Source organism: Loxodonta africana, chromosome 5 (assembly GCF_030014295.1).
Source record: "Loxodonta africana isolate mLoxAfr1 chromosome 5, mLoxAfr1.hap2, whole genome shotgun sequence".
NCBI lineage: Eukaryota > Metazoa > Chordata > Mammalia > Proboscidea > Elephantidae > Loxodonta > Loxodonta africana.
This window is the reverse complement of record NC_087346.1, coordinates 660,594-680,236: the sequence shown is the minus strand read 5'-3', so window position 1 is coordinate 680,236 and position 19,643 is coordinate 660,594. Positions and strand designations below refer to the sequence as shown.

General features: G+C 36.4%; 1 protein-coding gene across 1 annotated transcript in view; it reads right to left on the bottom strand.

Annotated features, from left to right (window-relative positions):
• CLGN (calmegin) overlaps window positions 1-19,643 on the bottom strand; it is a 100,742-nt gene that overhangs the window by 79,407 nt on the left and 1,692 nt on the right. Inside the window, exon 2 of the mRNA XM_064285294.1 lies at window positions 13,949-14,158. The gene's annotated coding sequence lies outside the window, so the exon portion shown is untranslated. The remainder of the gene's footprint in view (window positions 1-13,948; window positions 14,159-19,643) is intronic.

The following is a 19,643-nucleotide window of genomic DNA, read 5'->3' as shown; positions in this document are numbered from 1 at the left end:
TGGTGGAAGCGGGATTCAAATCCAGTCCTCTCTCTCTCTCAATCTGTAATTTTAACCAAAACACTGAAAATAGAGCATGAACATAATATTGAATCACAAGCCCCTTTGCCCCTTAGATGTTGGATCATGAAGCTTTTAATACTTATATTTTGTAGTAAGTCTTGAATATGAATTCGGTGTAGTCACAATTTAAATTTTATTGCAAAGAATAAAAGATTTAATTCACCTGTGAGTCTCAGGCCCCTGTTAAAAAGTCTCAGGATAAAGGATAGATAGCTGTCTGGGCACAGTGATTATTGGCTTGACATCAAAATCATTGAACATTTTTCACGTTACGTTAGTAATGAGTTAATCATTTCTAGACCGTTGCTGCTGTCACATCCTGGAGAGTGTTTAATTTCTAAGAAAAGAGACAAATTTGAGGTACTTTGTAACACTATTATCTCCTTAATTTCTCTTTCTTTGGTCTTTCCAACTTCTGTTATTCAATGTGGTTCTGTGGGCCATCATAAAAATACTTGATGTGCTCAGCAAGGATTTTTGAAGGATTTGTTAAAAGAAATTGAAAACTAAAAATTTAAGAATTAGGATTTTTGCTAGATTTACCACCATCTTCTCGATCAGTCGGTACTCAAACCTTCGGGACATTTTTGACTCTTTATCTTTGGCTCCTACATTCAATGCCTCCATAAATTAAACTCTATCTCTATAAAATCTCTAGAAGAGGTCCCTTGCTCTTTGGTCCTGCTGCCATTTCTCTAGTTCAGATTCTCACTGTTTTAAAAACTGTTGCCCAGTGTTGCCTAACTGGTTGTCCCTCCTGCAGAGGCACCCATATCTATACATATTGTAGTTTCATCCTCAGATAGCTCATTCAAAAGCCTTCAATGAGCCTTCATTACCTACAAAATCAGGTTTAATTCCTGATGCTGGAATTTAAGGCCTTACCTACATCTTCAAAATTATTTGTCCCTTACTGAAAAGGCAATTCAATATTATATATCGAATTTTATTTTCAAAGGTAACATTTCACCAGCTTAATAAAGTATGTTATTGTTCTGTGATAATAACGTAAAAGAAGAAAGAATGATCTGAAAATTAGTCCAGAAGTTTGGGGAGCCAAACATTATGTTTAGAAACATAAGGTGAGGAGTCCAGGAAGGTAATGCTAAAACAGTAGAGCTGTGAATTATTTTGGCATATCAGAGTTAAAGATAGATTTGAGGAGATGACCTAACCAAGAAGGAATCAGAAAGCCAGAAAAACATTAAAAGCAGGAAAAGTTATGTTAGTGAATGAAACAAAGCAGCGTCCTGTTGGAAGTATGTTTTGTGATAAAAATGACTGCTTCATTAATGGCATACTGTTATGTACAAGGTCCTATAAATAATTGACCCAAACGTATTATCTATATTTTACTTATGAGACTCCTCAATTTGCCCAAGATTATGAATTCTAAGTGGATTGAAGCTGTGTTTCCAGCTGGCAATTGGATCCACAGAATTGCTAACTCCCTTAAATTAAACTTAGGATGACGCTTAAACAGATCAACTGTAGCAATGAAAAAACTATTGACAGACTATACCTCAATGTAGGCTGAACCTATAGGCTGACGATTATTTGAAGAAGTACAAATGGTAACCTGGTGCCAAGAAAACAGTAAGTATGGACAAGAGTGGTATTTTAATGATTGCTATATAATTAGTATCAGATGAAAATCTGGAACATTTGAATAGCATCATTCATAGAGGAAGTTATCCTGATACATCCTTACTGATTAACATCTCTTGACCAACAGGTTAGAAAAGCCAGAAACAAAATCATCACCATGGAAAATGACAGGCAGTCTCTCAATGCTGACATAGAGAGGATATTGATAGGAATAAAAATTGTGGGCATTCAACTTTTGGTAGATAACGTGATCTCTCAAAAAATAAGCAAAGATTGAAATCCAAATTAAAATTGCTATAAATTAATAGAATAATCTTGACATATAAGTAAAAACCAACACCAAACCCAGTGCCGTCGAGTCGATTCCAACTCATAGCGACCCTGTAGGACAGAGTAGAACTGCCCCATAGAGTTTCCAAGGAGCGCCTGGCGGGTTTGAACTGCTGACCCTTTGGTTAGCAGCCGTAGCACTTAACCACTACGCGACCAGGGTTTCCATATAAGTAAAAGCTTGGTGGTTTTAGAGAAATCCAGGTTTTAATCTAAACAAGCTATCAGAAGATCTGAATAATGCCAAAAACCTTAAGTAAAAGAACTAATTTGAGTAAAATACAGTGTCGTTTTTAGTAAACCTAATGTCTAAAAGGGAATCCTGGTGGTGTAGTGGTCAAGAGCTATGGCTGCTAACCAAAAGGTTGGCAGTTCAAATCCGCCAGACGCTCCTTGGAAACCCCCTATGGGGCACTTCTACTCTGTCCTTTAGGGTCGCTATGAGTTGGAATCGACTCTACAGCAACAGGTTTGTTTTTTTTTTTTAACGTCTAAAAGAAAAATGTGACAAATCGGGATTGGAGGAAGGCTCATTAACAACCTGCAATGTGCAGATGACAAAACCTTGCTTGCTGAAAGTGAAGAGGACTTGAAGCACTTACCGATGAAGATAAAATGTACAGCCATCAGTATGGATTGCATCTCAACATAAAGAAAACAAAAATCCTCACAACTGAACCAATAAGCAACGTCATGATAAATGGAGAAAATATTGAAGTTGTCAAGTGTTTCACTTTACAATCAACACCCACAGAAGCAGCAGTTAAGAAACCAAATGACATATTGCAGTAGGCAAACCTGCTGCAAAAGACCTCTTTAAAGTGTTAAAAAGCAAAGATGTCACTTTGAGGACTAAGATGCACCATGGTATTTTCAGTTGTTTCATATGCATGCAAAAGCTGGACAACGAATAAAGGAGACTGAAGAAGAATGATGCCTTTGAATTATGGTATTGGCAAAGAATATTGAATATATCACAGACTGCCAGAAGAACGAACTGCTCTGTCCTAGAAGAAGTACAGCCAGAATGCTCCTTAGAAGGGAGGATGGCAAGACTTCCTCTCATGTACTTTTGGACATGTTATCAGGAGGAATCAGTTCCTGGAGAAAGACATTATGCTTGGTAAAGTAGAGGGTCAATGAAGAAGCAGAAGGTTCTCAATGAGATGCACTGACACATTGGCTGCAGTGGTGGGCTCAGACATAGCAACAGTTGAGAAGATAGTGCAGGACCGTGCAGTGTTTCTGTTGTACGTAGGGTTACTATGAGTGGGAACCAACTCGATGGCACCTAACATCGACGACAACAACAACGTCTAAAAATGTACAAATTTTGAAATAATATAAAATGGATATATTTTAAGTGAAAGATCAGTGAGTGCTCATGAAATGTAAAAACTTTCCATAAAACTTGATCTTTTTTTCATTTCCAACATAAAGATATTTAGTAATGTTTTCTCAAATGTAATCAAGAACAGCACCACCTAGCACCTAGAAGCTGCTTTGTTTATGTAACTGATACTGATAAGAACACATCAGTGTAGAAAGAGTAGTCATACTTCTTAGAAAAATTGCAGAAGGCCTGCTTAAATACATAGGATAAAAGACTGATACACTTTATTTTTCTTGTCCTAACTGCCTCCAATTTTATTGCCTCCAATTTCATACTTTTGCTTCCTTACATTTGTATTTTCCTATTTTTTTTTATGCTAAAATGCTCTGTAGCTATTTTCACATGAATGTAGCTGAGACCTGGGCTCTGTTTCCTCCCATAACAGGTTCTTCCACAGGCCGAGATGAGGCAGTTGCCTCTGGAATGAAGGAGGCAGGACCTGCCACCATGGCTAGTATCCCATCTCAAGATGGTTGCATCTTTCCCGTTTGCTCCATTGGACCCTAGCCTGGGTGGATCTCAGCAGACATGATGAGGTGTTCAGGGCCAGAGAAGACAGTGCCAAGGTCATTCTTGGGCAACTGCCAATTACATCTTCCAAGAAATGCAAGGGGATATGTGGTCATTAAAAAGGATTAAAGATTACAAAATCTTAAAACTTGATTATGATTAAAATCGCTGAAGAGAAATTGAAGACCCAAAAGTGGAGCTGAAGAATTCTCTGAGTATATAGTGTAACAGTCAAAGATATGTAAAGTGTAAAAATAAATTAAGAAACGTGGAACATAGAGAAGTCCTAATATCAACCTAGTAGGAGTTCCTGGAGGAAAGAAGAGAAAATTAAAGAGCGGTAATGGAGAGAAGATTGAAGTTGCAAAGGATTTCATTTTCCTTGGATCCACAATCAGTGCCCGTGGAAGCAGCAGTCGAGAAATCAAACGACACATTGCAGTAGGCAAATCTGCTGCAAAAGATCTCTTTAAAATGTTAAGAAAACAAAGATGTCACTTTAAGGACTAAGGTGTACCTGACCCAAGCCATGGTGTTTTCAATCACCTCATATGCATGCAAAAGCTGGACAATAAATAAGGAGGACTGAAGAAGAATTGCCATCTTTGAATTATGGCGTTGGTGAAGAATATTGAATATACAACAGACTGCCAGAAGAAAGAACAAATCTGTCTTGGAAGAAGTACAGCCAGAATGCTCCTTAGAAGCAAGGATGGTGAGACTTTGTTTCACATACTTTGCACATGTTATCAGGAGGAACCAGTCCCTAGAGAAGGACATTGTGCTTGGTAAAGCAGAGGGTCAGCAAAAAAGAGGAAGACCTTCAATAAGATGGGTTGACACAGTGACTGCAAAAATGGGCTCAAACATAACAATTGAGAGGATGGCACAAGACTGGGCAGTGTTTCATTCTGTGGTACATAGGGTTGCTGTGAGTTGGAACCAACTCGACAGCACCTAACAACAACAGCAACAATATTCAGAGTAATAGTAGGAAAAAGTGTCCCAAAATGTAAGGAAGAATTGAGTCCTCAGATTAAAACGATCCACTGAATGTCCAGCAGGATAAATTCTTTAAAACCTGCTCTTCCACGTCTGAAAAAATCTTCAGAATGTCAAGGATAAAGAGAATTCCTAAAAGTTACCAGAAAAGAAAGAAATTTTTAATTCTTCATGTTACCCTGGAATATGCTATTGCAGATTTCATCTTAAAAGTTCAAACTTAAAATCTGTAATATACTTGTCTTCTTCTAAAAAAGAGTGAAAAGGACACATAAACAGTTCGTCTTTGCATATTCTCTATACCTTGGTAAAAAAAAAAAAAGGATTCAATTCGTACTGAGGTAAATGTGTGAAGATTTGGCACATAAGGATAATGCAGCAGCAATATTAAGTTAAGGTTTTCATAATATTTGACTGAAGGTTAAGAAGTATCTCTGTTTCACCTATTATTATTGCTTAAAATATGTCAAATAAAACACAATAGAAGAACAATAATAATAGTGGGAAATTTTAATATAGCCCTGTAAAACACTGATGGATCAAGCAGGCAAAAATCAGTAAGGATTCAGCAGAAGATTTGAACAACCGAAATACAAAGCCTTTTATCCAGTAAATAGAATAACAAAAGCAACATTTGTAAAAATAGATGAACACGAGGAGATGGCCCAAGATAGCAGCTTAGTCAGATATACCACACTGTCCCGCTAGAGCAAAGACCTGAAAAACCAAGTGAAGCATATAGATGACAGTTCTGTAACACTGAGTGTCAAATAGAAGGATAGCAAATTCGATCGAACACCAAATGGAAAAAGAAACTGAATGAGCACAATAAACAAGGAGAGATACAGAGCAGAGGTGTCCTGCCAGCCAGCCTGGCACAGCATGGCCATCTTGAGACAAAGCCAGCAGCGATCCTGGGTGAGGAACACAGGAAGGCAACTTCACAGAATTCCCAGTAGGAGACAGAGAAATCCTGTAGACATTCCTAGAATGAAGTATGGTGAGCAGAACATAAACTGGGTCTAAGGGTGGAAAGTACAGGAGGGAGGGCAAGAGCTCCAGGAATCCTGGTGTCCACAGAGCAGAGAGGGAGCTGGGATCCAGAGACGGGACCACTCACCAGAGTTGGTCCCTAACCATTAGAGTGGGTGGTGCACAAGTAGTAATAGATTCATACAGTGTCAGCAGGAGGTCCCCTACCTGATCACACAATGGGCAGCCTGCCCCCGTGGACAGGTCCCAATTTTTGGCTGCATCCAATGGGAAGTGCCCAGGTAGCCACACCTGGTGACCAGAGGAACACATCCCCCCTCCCTCTGCCCTACTGGAAATTGGTGGTAAAACACCCCCACTTCTGCTGCCCTGCCAGTCTGGGGAATGCAGTACGAGCCCCCCTTTTCCTCACCAAACCCATCTGCCAGACCCCATACCCTGTTAACTCGGCAAGAGACAGTAAGTGCTCCCACACCGCCAATTGCACACCACATCCACCTGCCTCATGCCTCACCCCTAGGCAAGTAGCAGAGAAAGCCCCATGATCCTGGTTGCCCACCTACCTGGTGAGCAGCAGGGAATGCCTTGTGCTCCTGGTCACCTGCCACATACCACGCCTGTTGCCCTGCCCACTGGCAAGCAGCAGAGAGCTCCTTGGACTCCCTGTCGCCTGCCATACCCTCTGGCCCTCACCCTGTCTACACGGTGAGCAGCAGAGGGGACCCCGAACTCCTCGTTGCCAACGACACCACCCGCTACCACCCCTCATACACCCAGTGAGAGGCAGAGAGTGCTCCCACCTCCTGTTCACCTGCGACAGCCACCTGGCACGTAGCTCTGCCCACCCAGTGAGTGCCATTGCACACTCCGGCACTGTTGGACCAATGGTAGGCAGTGGACTGAGCCCGCCTAGCCCACCTTCAGCTGCCCAGCATGCCCAGTGAACAGCAACACAGGCTTGCCCTGCCTGCTGGTGCCCTGCCCACTTGGAGGTAAGTGATGAGTGCTTCTGTTCTGACCAACAAGTGATCAGCAGAGCAGGCCTGCCCCACTCGCCCTGATATATCAAAACAAAACAAGACAAAAATCAGGACAAGACAAACATGAATCAATTAATACATAAATTTAAAAAAGCACCTTAATGCCTCGGAGATAGCAAACAATAACAAATCATATGAAAAAACAGTAAGATAGCTCAAAAAAGTGACCACAATAAAGGGCAAAAAACCTTCCTGAGGAAGAAATGGTAATAAACTACCTGATAAGGAATTTAAAAGATTTGTAGACAGAATTCCCAAAGAGATCAAGGAAAACAGACAAAACCCTAGAAAATTTTAGGAAAACAATACAAGAACAAAATGACAAAAATATACAATTAGCAGCCATATGAAAGAACCGGAAAACCCTAAGGTTAACAATAAAATATCGAAATAGGTAACCCAATGGGTGGACATAAAAGTAGAATTGAATCAATGGAAGAAAGAATCAGCAAAATAGTGGAGAAATCCCTTAATACTAATCTGTTTGAGGAACAATCAGAAAAAAGAATGAAGAAAAATGAATAAAGCCTAAGAGTTATGTGGGACACTATCAAGAGGAAGAATTTATACGTAATTAGAATTCCAGAAGAGGAGGAGCAGAAAAAAGCACACACAGAACTTTTGAAGATTTATTGACAGAAATTTCCCTTGTATCGTGAAAGACAAGGTTTCCTTCCAAGAAGCTCAGTGAAACCTATATAGGATAGAGCCCAAAAGAAAGTCACCAAAACGTATCATAATCAAACTTTCCAAAACCAAAGACAAAAGAAGAATCCTGAGAGCAGCTAGTAAAAAGTGAAATATCACCTATATAAAGGGACACCAATAAGACTAAGCACTGATTTCTTGGCAGAAGCCATGCAGGCAAGAAGACAATGGAATGACATATGTAAAACTCTGAAAAAAAAAAAAGAATTGCCAATGAAGAATCATACACAAAAACTTTGCTTTTGAAATACAAAGGTGAAACTAGGACATTTCCAGATAAACAGAAATTAAGGGAAAATGTAGAAACCAGACAAACCTTACAAGATATATTAAAGGGAGTCAGTCTTTGGACAGTGAACCAAAAACATCAGACAACAGCCTGAGATCAAGACACACAACAGCATCACCTAGATACCAACCCAGATAAAGAATTCTGAAAATAAAATAAATCTGCAAAACTGAAAACGGGGAACCAGAAATATCAATCTGTAAATGACAACAAATTCAAAATGAAAAGGGGAAATAAATGGTGTAGTTGTAGAACTTCTATGTGGAGAGCAAGTAAAGGTGATATCAAGATATAAGAAGCTGTTTTAGACTTAGGATGATAAAGGCAAATATCAGAATAACCACAAAGAAAATTAATAAATCTACTCACCAGAATAAAAAAGAAGAAAATCAAAGACTCAGTAAACATAAAATCAACAAGAACAAAGGAAATTAAAAGAAAATCCTTGAACAAGAAGAATTCAGCAGAGAAAATTAAGAGGAACAAAGAAACTGTTAGCACCACAAAGAAGCCTAACTAAATGGCAGCAGTAAATTCATACCTATCCGTAAGCACACTCAATGTAAATGGTTTAAATGCACGAAACAAGAGGCAAAGAGTGGCAGAGTAGATAATAAAACATGACCTATTAATATGTTGCCTACAAATACACAAAGAAATAGGTTAAAAATCAAAGGATGGGAAAAAATATATCAAGCAAAAAGTAACCAAGAGAGAGCAGGAATGGTAATAATAATCTCTGATAAAGTAAACTTTAAGTAAAAATCCATTATAAAAGACAAAGAAAGATGTTATGTAATGATTAAAAGGTCAATTAATCAAGAGGGAACAACCAAAATAAGTTGTGCACCCAATGACAGAGCTCCAAAATACATAAACTCTAACAGAATTGGAAAGAGAAATAGACAGTTCTACAATAATAGTAGGGGTCTTTAACACACCACTTTCAATGAAGGACAAAACAACTAGAAAGAAAATAAAGATACAGAAAATCTAAATAACACAGTCAGCCAACTTGACCTCAAGAACATATACAGAACACACCGCCCAATAGCAGCATAGTATACTCTCTTCTCTAGCACACATGGATTATTCTCTAGAATAGACCATATCTTAGGCCACAAAGCAAGCCTTAATAAATCAAAGAACATCAACGTAATACAAAGCATCTTCTCTGACCATAACACTACAAAACTAGAAATCGATAACAAAAAGCAAGGGAAAAATTAAATACATGGAAACTGAATAACACCTTACTTAAAAAACTATTGGATTCTAGAAGAAATTAAAAATAAATTTAAAAATTCTTAGAATAAAATAAGAATGAAAACACAGCATACCAAGGCCTTTGGGATACAGCAAAAGCAGTGCTCAGAGGAATATTTATAGAAATAAATGCACATATCAAAAAAGATGGTTCAAAATAAATAACTTAACCCTTTAACTATAACAAATAGAAAAGGAGCAATAAAAGAAGTCCACAGTCACCAAAAGAAAGGAAATAACAAAGATCAGAGCAGAAATAAATGAAATAGAAAAACAGTAGAATCAACAAGATTAGAAGTTGGTTCTTTGAGAGGATCAATAAAGTTGACAAACCACTGGCCAAACTGAAAAAGGAAAAAAACGCAAATAACCAAAATAAAACGGGCGACATTATAACAGAACCGGGTGAGATAAAAAGGATCATAAGAGAATACTGTGAAAAACTGTAGCCACGAATTTCAAAACCTAAAAGAAATGGGCGAATTTCTAGAAACTCACAACCTACCTAAACTAACACAAACAGAGGCAGGAAACCTAAATAGACCCATAACAAAAGAAGAAATTGAAGATATCATTCAAAAAAAAAAAAAAAGCCTCAGCCCAGATGGCTTCACTGGAGAGTCCTACCAAACATTCAGAGAAGAGTTGACACCAGTTCTACTCAGGCTATTCCTGAACATAGAAAAGGAAGGAATACTCCCTATTTCATTCTTTAAAGCCAGCATAACACTAATACCAAAGCCAGGTAAAGATGCCACCAAAAAAAAATTTAGGCAACAGAATTCAACAGCATATCAAAAAAATAATATATCACAACCAGATGGGATTCATACCAGTAGTGCAAGAGTGGTTCAACATTAGAAAATAAATCAGAATAATTCATCGCATAAATAAAAAAAGGAAAAGAATCACATGACCATCTCAATCAATACAGAAAAGGCAGTTGATAAAATCCAACACATCTTCCTGATAAAAACTCTCAGAAAATAGGGATAGAAGGGAAATTCTTCAATATAATTAAGGGCATATGTGCAAAACATACAACCAACATTATTCTCAATGACTGAAAGCATTCTCCTTGAGAACAGAAATGAGACAAGGATGCCCGTTATCACCACTTTTATTCAATATTTTACTGGAAGTCCTAGCCACAGCAAGAAGACAAGAAAGAGAAATAAAGGGCATCCAAATTGGTAAGGAAGAAGCAAAACTATCCCTATGTGCAGAGGACATGATCCATTACGTAGAAAACTCCAGAGATTCCACAAGAAAGTTACTGGAACTAATAAAAGCGTTCAGCTAAGTGGCAGGGTACAAGATCAACATAGAAAAATCAGTGGGGTTCCTCTACACTAACAAGAACTCCAAAAAGAAAATCAAGAAAACAATACCATTTACAATAGCTCCCCAAAGTATATAATACTAGGAATAAATCTACCCAGAGATGTAAAAGATTTATACAAGAAAAATGACAAATTACTACTGGAAGAAACAAAAAGAGATCTACATAAATGGGAAAACAATCTATGTTCATGGATTGGAAAACATAATTTTGTGAAAATGTCAATACTACCCAAAGTGATTTATAGATATAATGCAATCCCAATCCAAATCCCAACAACATTCTTTAACGAAATGTAAAAACTAATCTCCAACTTTATATGGGAAGAGGCGCTAGATAGCTAAAGCATTATGGAAGAACAAAGTCGGAGGCCTCACACTTCCTGATCTCAGAACTTACTATATAGCCACGATAGTCAAAACAGCCTGGTACTGGTACAATGACAGACACATAGAACAATGGAATAGAATTGAGAACTCAGAAGTAAATCCATCCGTCTCTGCACAGCTAATCTTTGACAAAGTGTGGAAGTCCATTCGATGGAGAAGAGAAAGTCCCTTTAACAAATGGTGCTGACAAAACTGGAAATCCATTGCAGGAAAATGAAACAAGGGCCATACCTTACAGTATACACAAAATTTAACTCAAAATGGATCAAAGACTTAAGCCTTAAACCTAAAACTATAAAGTTCCTGAAGATAACATAGGGACAAAGCCAGGGGCCCTAATCTATGCTACAAATACACTATCAAACATAACTGAAAATGCACAAACGAGAGAAGATAGACTAGATAACTGGGACCTCCTAAAAATTAAATACTTATGCTCATCAAAAGACTTTACCAGAAGATTAAAAAGAGAACCTACACACTGGGAAAAAATTTTTGGCAACGACATATCTGACAAGGGTGTAATCTCTAAACCATACAGGAAACTTCAATACCTCATCAACAAAAAGAAAACAATCTAATCAAAAAAAGGGGAGAGGACATGAACAGATAGGACTTTCATGAGGCTAACAAACACATGAAGAGATGCTCACAATCATTAGCCGTTAAAAAAAGAGAGATGCAAATCGAAGTACAATGAGATACCATCTCACCCCTGCAAAAATGGCACTGATCAAAAAACAGAAAACAACAAATGCCGGTGAGGTTATGGGGAGATTGTAACTTTTATACACTGCTGGTGGAAGTGTAAAATGGTACAACCATTATGGCAAACGGTATGGTGATTCCTCCAAAAGCTAGAAATAGAAATACCGTATGATCCAGCAATTCCACTCCTACGTGTATATCATAGAGAAGTAAGAGCAGTGACAAAAATGTGTGCCCATGTTCATTGCAGCATTATTCACAATAGCAAAAAGATGGAAATAACCTAAGTGTCCATCGATGGATAAATGGATAAACAAACTATGGTACATACAAAAAAAGGAATACTATGCAATGATAAAGAATAATGATGTGTTGGCAAAATATAACATGGATGAATCTGGAGAACATTATGCTGAGTGAAATCAGTCAATCCCAAAAGGACAAATATTGTATGACACCACTTTTATAAAAAGTCAAGAATAGGTTTATGCACAGAAAGCAACATTCTTTGCTACAAGAGAGGGAGGGAGAATCACTAGATAGTAGACGTGTTAATTATGGTGGCAGGAAAGGCAATACACAATATGAGGGAAATCAGCACAACGTGACCAAGGCAAATGAAGACACTGAGAGGTACACAAGAATAAAGGACAACTACGGTAAATGCTATAACATCTGCAATTCTTCACAACAGTAGTAACAATCAAAAATATACAAGTGGTTACATAGGCAGATATGTATGCTGTATATGTGTGGGAGGGCATATGGGTGTCCATGTGTGTGCATATATAGGTATAGCTGTGGCCATTTGTATATACATATTTGTATGTGCTGCATATATACTCACATATATAATAGAGCACATAGGGGGCACAGTTATGGAAACTTTTTAGACATACCCAAACACCTCGTGGGACTGAATTACTAGGCTTGAAGGCTAAGGACCATTGTCTCGGGGAATATCTAGGCCAACTAGCATAACATAGTTTATAAAGATAATGCTCTACATCCCAGTTTGGTGAGTAGCATCTGGGGTCTTAAAAGCATGTGAGCGACAATCTAAGATACAACCTTTAGCCTCTTCCCATCTAGAGGAAAGGAGAGTGAATGAAACCAAAGACCCAGGGAAGCAATTAGTCCAGAGGGCTAAAGGCCCACACAAACCACGGCCTGAGACCAGAAGAACTAGATGGTGCCTGGCTACCACTAATGACCTCTCTAACCAGGGACACAACAGAATGTCCTGGTCAGAATGGGAGAAAAATGTAGAATACAACTCAAATTCATAAAAAAGATCAGACTTACTAGACTGATAGAGACTACAGGAACCCTTGAGATTATCACCCTAAGACATCCTTTTAACCTGGAACTGAAGCCAATCCCAGAGGTCACCTTTCAGCCAAATAATAGATTGGCCTATAAAATAAACAGTAACAGCCACGAGGAATGTGCTCCTTAAAACAGTCAATTCCACAAGACCAAACAGGCAATATTTGCCTAAAAGAAAAGATGAGAAGAAGCAGGGAAACTGGAGGGATGGAAACAGGGAAGGCAGGGTGGAAATGGGGAGAGTGCTGACACACTGAGGGGAGAGCAACCAATGTCATGGAACACTTTGTGTATGAATTGTTGAATAGGAAACTAATTGCTGTGTAAACTTTCACCTAAAACAAAATAAAATGTTCAAAATAAAACGAATGATTCAAATCTTAAAGAGAGCATACAGAGACTACATTCTTTTCAAATTCATATGGGACAAAAGAATTCTCAAATCTTAGTACATTGATAAAGTTCTTTAACATTAAAAAATGTAATTAAATTAGAAATCAACAATAATAGATGACAAAATCTAATATATTTGGGACAAAAACACACTCCTAAATCATCTATAGATTTTAACAAGGAATAAGATAAATTATGAAATCTTTAGAACTGAATGACTATCAGCATACACACATATCAAGATATTTGGTAATCAGCTTAAGGGGCACTTAAGGGTAATTGTATAGTTTTTACCTCATTCATTAAAAAGACAGGAAGATACTATTGCACGGCCAGTCAGGCTTGCTTAAATTTGTAGTTTCTATTTCTTTAAATGTCTTATCTAAATGGATAGAAGTATATGCCAATTCACACAAAATCTATCCACGACAGTAGCAAGTTTCTTAACTTTTTGCTACTTATTGAGATATGTCGGAACTTCAATATCTAAGTCAATAAAATATATTTCTTAATTTTTAAAAACATCTCTGCCTTTACTATTTTTAAAATAAAGGATAACACAAAGGGTGTAAACACCATACATACATAAATGTTCCTATTTTTTTGTTTGGCATAAGAGGTAGTTTAATACTTTCAAGTCCACTAGTTGGTTCATTGTTCTCTCCTCTTGTAGATAATCCTGTACTTCCAGTACAGCAATTTCTGAAAGATGTCATTAGAAATCAAGGTAATCTGAGTCTCCAAGGTATCACCGAGTTTCTTCATGTTATGTTTATTGTCTTCGTGTTTGTTTTTCTGAAATAAAGATAAGAAACCTGGTAACATTCAGAAATAACATAATATTCATAATGGTATTTGTTTCCCTGACAATTTTTTTATAACATTTTTCCTTATTATGTCCCTTTGCCCCTCCCCCCCATTTACAAAGAAAAGATAATTTTATATTGGTAAGGCATATAATTCATGAATTGTATTATGCACATCAAATTTAATACTGTCATGGCACTAAAATTATTGAAAGATTTCCATTGCTGTATTGTCAGATTGTCATTAAAACAGATTGTTGTAAATGATGTTCAAAATATTTAAAACATTCATTTTATATTTATAATGTACAATATCAGTAATTTTAGAAAAGATTTAGGGTAATTTAAAATGAAAACACAATAATTTATGAAAGAAAATCAGAGATTAAATATAAATGAGGACTGGAGAAATTTTCCTGTGAATCTAAGATAACGTAGGTACTACCTTTCATATTAGGTTTCAATACCTTGTAAGTCAAAGAAAAGGAAAAATAGAGGAAGCCAAAAGAATCATGACAGTGCTTGGGAAAGAATATCTTCTTCTAGTCCCAAATTCTAAGATAAAACTGCCACATGCATCCTTATATGAAAGAGGAACATAACACCCCAAATGGTTTTAAACCTACCTCTAACACATTTAAACATTTGGCCTTTCTGCCCAGTGCACTATGATAAAAGGAAAATAACATTTCATGTAGGATGAAGCAATAGCAAATTATAGAAAAACACACAATTCTCTTGCTTATAAAGTAATAAAAAAACTTCTTATTAAGTATTTTGTTATTTGAGTTTTTACAAATTATAATTTCATTAATACTTAGATGTTTTGGAGCCCTGGTGGTACCGTGGTTAAGAGCTATGGCTGCCGAACAAAAGGCCACCAGTTCATCCACCAGCTGCTCCTTGGAAACCCTATTGGGCAATTCTACTCTGTCGCAAAGGGTCGCTATGAGTCGGAATCGACTTGACAGCAACAGGTTTGTTTTTGGTTTAGATGTTTTAGTTGCTTCTAAAATGAGTTTCTTTTATGTTTACTATAGGTGTTGAACATGAAATTATAAAGAACATGTAAATTGAAAATACAGGTGATATTAAATAAAGGTAAAAAAATAAAGGTAGGAATTATTTAATAAAGTTCATCACTGAGAAGACATACTTTTGTTTTACTACATTAACAGTTACAAGCTAGATGATAGACATACATTATTTTTATGCTTCATAAACTCCAGAAAATTTATCTTACGTGAAAAGAAGCTTTATGATAATTGTACTATAACTCGTTAAGGAACAAATTCAGCATGAAAGTTTTTTAAAAGACTTAAAGGAATGAACATTAAGGAAAACGGCAACAAATAAAAGTACTAGCTATGATGGTTCTAGTTAACAACGGTGACTTTTATCTTTCCATGACCATTTGAATCTTAATTTAAGTGAGCATATACTTTGAAAATGTATACTTTATGAAGGCCAAAAAAATTCAAATAAAATATCCAAACTTTTAGCTCAAGGTGGTGCACAGCTGAACCCCCACTTAAATGACAGTAAATGCATAGAAAAGGTATAACCCCAAACAATGTAAATAATGTGAGGGGGGCTATCAGCTGAGGAGAACATTAATCAAATTTATGAAAGATCTAAATCTGATGGATGGGTGGTGATTGACAAAGGATAAGGAATCTGCAGCCCAGACACCTGGGGCAGGGACAACAATGGAGATGGCAGCTTTGATTGAAGATAAGAGTGAGAACTGGGGCTAAAAACCAGAGAATTAAATAACACTCTGAAAGGATGTGCATACTGCTCAAGCAGTCAGGACATTATGCACCAACAGAGCTTACGGTAAGGCAGACCAGGAAGAAAGCCTAGTGATCTACTTCTGAAAGCCCTATGGATCACAACAGAATATTATTCAATATACTGCTAGCAGATGAGCCCCCTAGGACTGAAGACACTCAAAATACACACTGAGCACAACGATGGACTGGGGCATACCAATAATGAAGATGGCACAGGACCAGGGAAGGTTCCATTTTGTTACACAGGCAGTCACCGTGAGTCAGCGCAAACTTAACAGCAACTAACAACAAAGATACACTCCCACTACCAAAAAAAAAGTTGCCAGTTGAGTCGATTCTGACTCATGGTGACTCCATACTGTGTTCCACAGGAATTTCTTCCGGAAATGGGTTGTCAGGCCTTTCTTCTGAGGTGCCTGTGGGTGGACTCAAACTGCCAAACTTTAAGTTAGTAACCAAGCACTTAACCATCTGTGCTACCCAGGGACCCCACATCTGGCTAGGATGAGTAAAAGTAAAAATACTGGTAATACCAAGTGTTAGCAAGGATGTGGGACAGCAAGAACATTTATATACAAAAAAAAAAACCAAACCTGTTGCCCTCGAGTAGATTCCGACTCATAGTGACCCTATAGTTATATATAACTCTTTGGAATTTTAAAATGGTACAGCCACTTTGAAAAAGAGTTTGGCTATTTTTTATAGAGTTAAATATATACCTACTATAAGACCCAGAAATTGCACTTCCAGGTATTTACCTAAGAGAAATGAAAATGCATGTGCAAAGACTTATATATGAATGTTATTAGCAACTTTATTCACAGAAGCCCCAAACTGGAAACAACCCAAATATCCAATAACAGGTGAAAAGGTAAACACAGTGTGGTATGTTATACAATGGAATGTTACTCAGTAATTTAAAGGAATGAGCTAATGATAAACCTAGCAACATGGATGAATCACAGATGAATTCTGCTCCAGCAAAAGAAGCCATACATAAAAGGGTACATACTATGTGATCTCATTTAAATAAAATTCAAAAATGAAAAATCTCATCTACAGCAACAAAAAAGCAGATCATTGGTTCTTTGGGATAGGTGAGGGTAAAATCAACTCAGAAGGGGCACTTGGCAACTCTCTGTGTTATGGTGGGATTACACAGGTTTATTAATGTGTTAAATCATCAAAATGTATAATTAAAATAGGTACAGTTTATTGTATGTAAAATTTAACTCACTGAAATTGATTAAATACAAATAATGTATATTAGCAAGCTAGAAGAAAAATCAAGGAATTGTCTTAGAATTTAATTACATAAAGCAAAATTTTAAGTATCAGAGAAAAGTCAACAATTAAAGAGGTTCAAATGTGTCAAACAGAAATTATGAAGTGCGAGACAGCTTAAGATGGTCACTTAATCAGATATACCATGCCATCCACCTACATCAAAGACTCAAGAAACCAAGTGAAAAAAACAACAAAAATAAATCAGGAAAATCCCTAAATATATAGAAATAAAACCACATATTTCTAAATAATGTACAGGTCATAAAAGAAATCTCAGACAAACCTTAAAATATTGTGAACTGACTCAAAATAAAAACACAACATATCAAAATTTGTGGGATGCAGCTAAGCAGTGCTTAGAGTAAAACTTAAAGGTGTAACTGCATATTTTTGAAGACAAGAAAGGTTTAAAATCAAGGATCTAAGCTTCCATATCAAGAATCTGGAAAATACAAAGCAAACTGAGCTCAAAGTAAGTATATGGATGGAAAAACTAAAGCTCTGAGTACCAATCAATGAAATAGAAAATGGACAAATGACAGGTGAAAAAACAAATCAAAGCTATTTTTCTTAAACATAATAAAATTTATAAACTTCTAGCTAGATTAATCAAGGAAAGAAAGAAAAGATAGAAATTACCAATATCAGGAACAAAAAGCATGACCTCACTATAGATACTACAGACATAAAACAAGAAGGGAATTTTATAAAAACCTTATAGCAACAAACATCACAACAAATTAACAAAATTAAGAAGAAACAAATTTTGAATAGAAATGTTCAGTAAAAAAAACAATTCATAATAAAGAATCTTCCTATGGGATGGAAAATACGGCAGTGAATATTGGTGATCATTGCACAACATGACTGATGTAATTGGCTTCATTGAATTGTGTAAATGACAAATGTTGAATTGGCAAATGTTGTGTTATCTATGTATCTATATCTATACAGACAGTTTTTTTGTTTTTGTTTTTTTTTTACAAAAAAACCTCCACACAAAGAAAAGTTCAGGGTCAGATGGTTTTACTGATGAATTCTATCAAATGCGTTTAGGCCAATCCTCCACAAATTCATAAAATTAAGAAGGAACACTTCCAAACTCATCTATGATCTAATATTACTAGCCTGATGCCAAAGACTGACAAAGTTGGTACGAGGAAAAAAAATCAAAAACAGAAAAAAAAAATAGGGAATCACAAATTTTAATATAAGATGAATGATAATGAAAACACAAACATATGAAAATTTGATATCCCTCAGGAACCTCAACACAAAATCTTTAAACATAGTAGCAAATCAAATCCAATATATGAAAAGGAAAATGCAGCATAACCAAGTGAGGTTTATCCTAGGAATGCAAGGTTGGTTTAAGATCTGAAAATCAATCAGTGTTATACTCCATATTAACTGAATAAAGAAGAAAAACTTTATGACCATCTCCATAGATGAGGAGAAAAAAAAGCATTCGACAATATTCATTACCCACTCATGTTAAAAACGCTCATCAAACCAAGAAAAAAAGAGAACTTCTTCAAACTGGTAAAGGCCATCTACATAACTGAGGAGCCCTGGTGGTATAGTGGTTAAGCTATTAGTTGTTAACCGAAAGGTCGGTGGTTCCAACCCACCAGCTGCTCTTCGGGAGAAAGATGTGGCAGTCTGCTTCTGTAAAGATTCCAGCCTTGGAAACCCTATGGGGCAATTCTACTATGTCCTATATGGATGTTATGAGTCAGAGTCTACTGGATGGCAGTGGCTTTATCATTATAATTAATAGTGTAAGACTTAATGCATTCTACCAAAGGTCAGGAACAAGTTAAGTATGTCCACTCTTGCCACTTCTGTCAACATTGTACTTAATGGTCAGTGTAATAAGACACAAACAAAATAAGACAAAACCAAAAAAACCCATAAAACTCAACCAGCCAAATAAAAAGAAGTAAAATTGTTATTATTCACTAGTGACGTGATCATGTAGGAATCAAAAAAAGCTACGAGAACTAACTGGTGAATTTAAAAGGATACCGAGACAGACGATCAACACACAACCATCACTTTTATTCATACATATTAGAAATGAAAAATGTGAACAAGAAATTTAAAAAAAAATTAATTTATAATAGCATCAAATATACTTAGTAATACGTTTAATTAAAAAAAGTTGAAGAACTAAACAGTGAAATCAAAGTATTGCTAAAAGAAATGAAAGAAAACCTAAGTAAATGGTAAGATATAACATGTTTATGGATTAGAAAACTCAGTATTAAGATGGCAAGGCCCAAGCTGACCTCTAGATTTAATTCAATTCCAATCAAATCCAGCAGACATGTTTAAAGAAATGGACAAGGACGATCCGATTATAAGACTATAAAGCTAGCATAATCAACA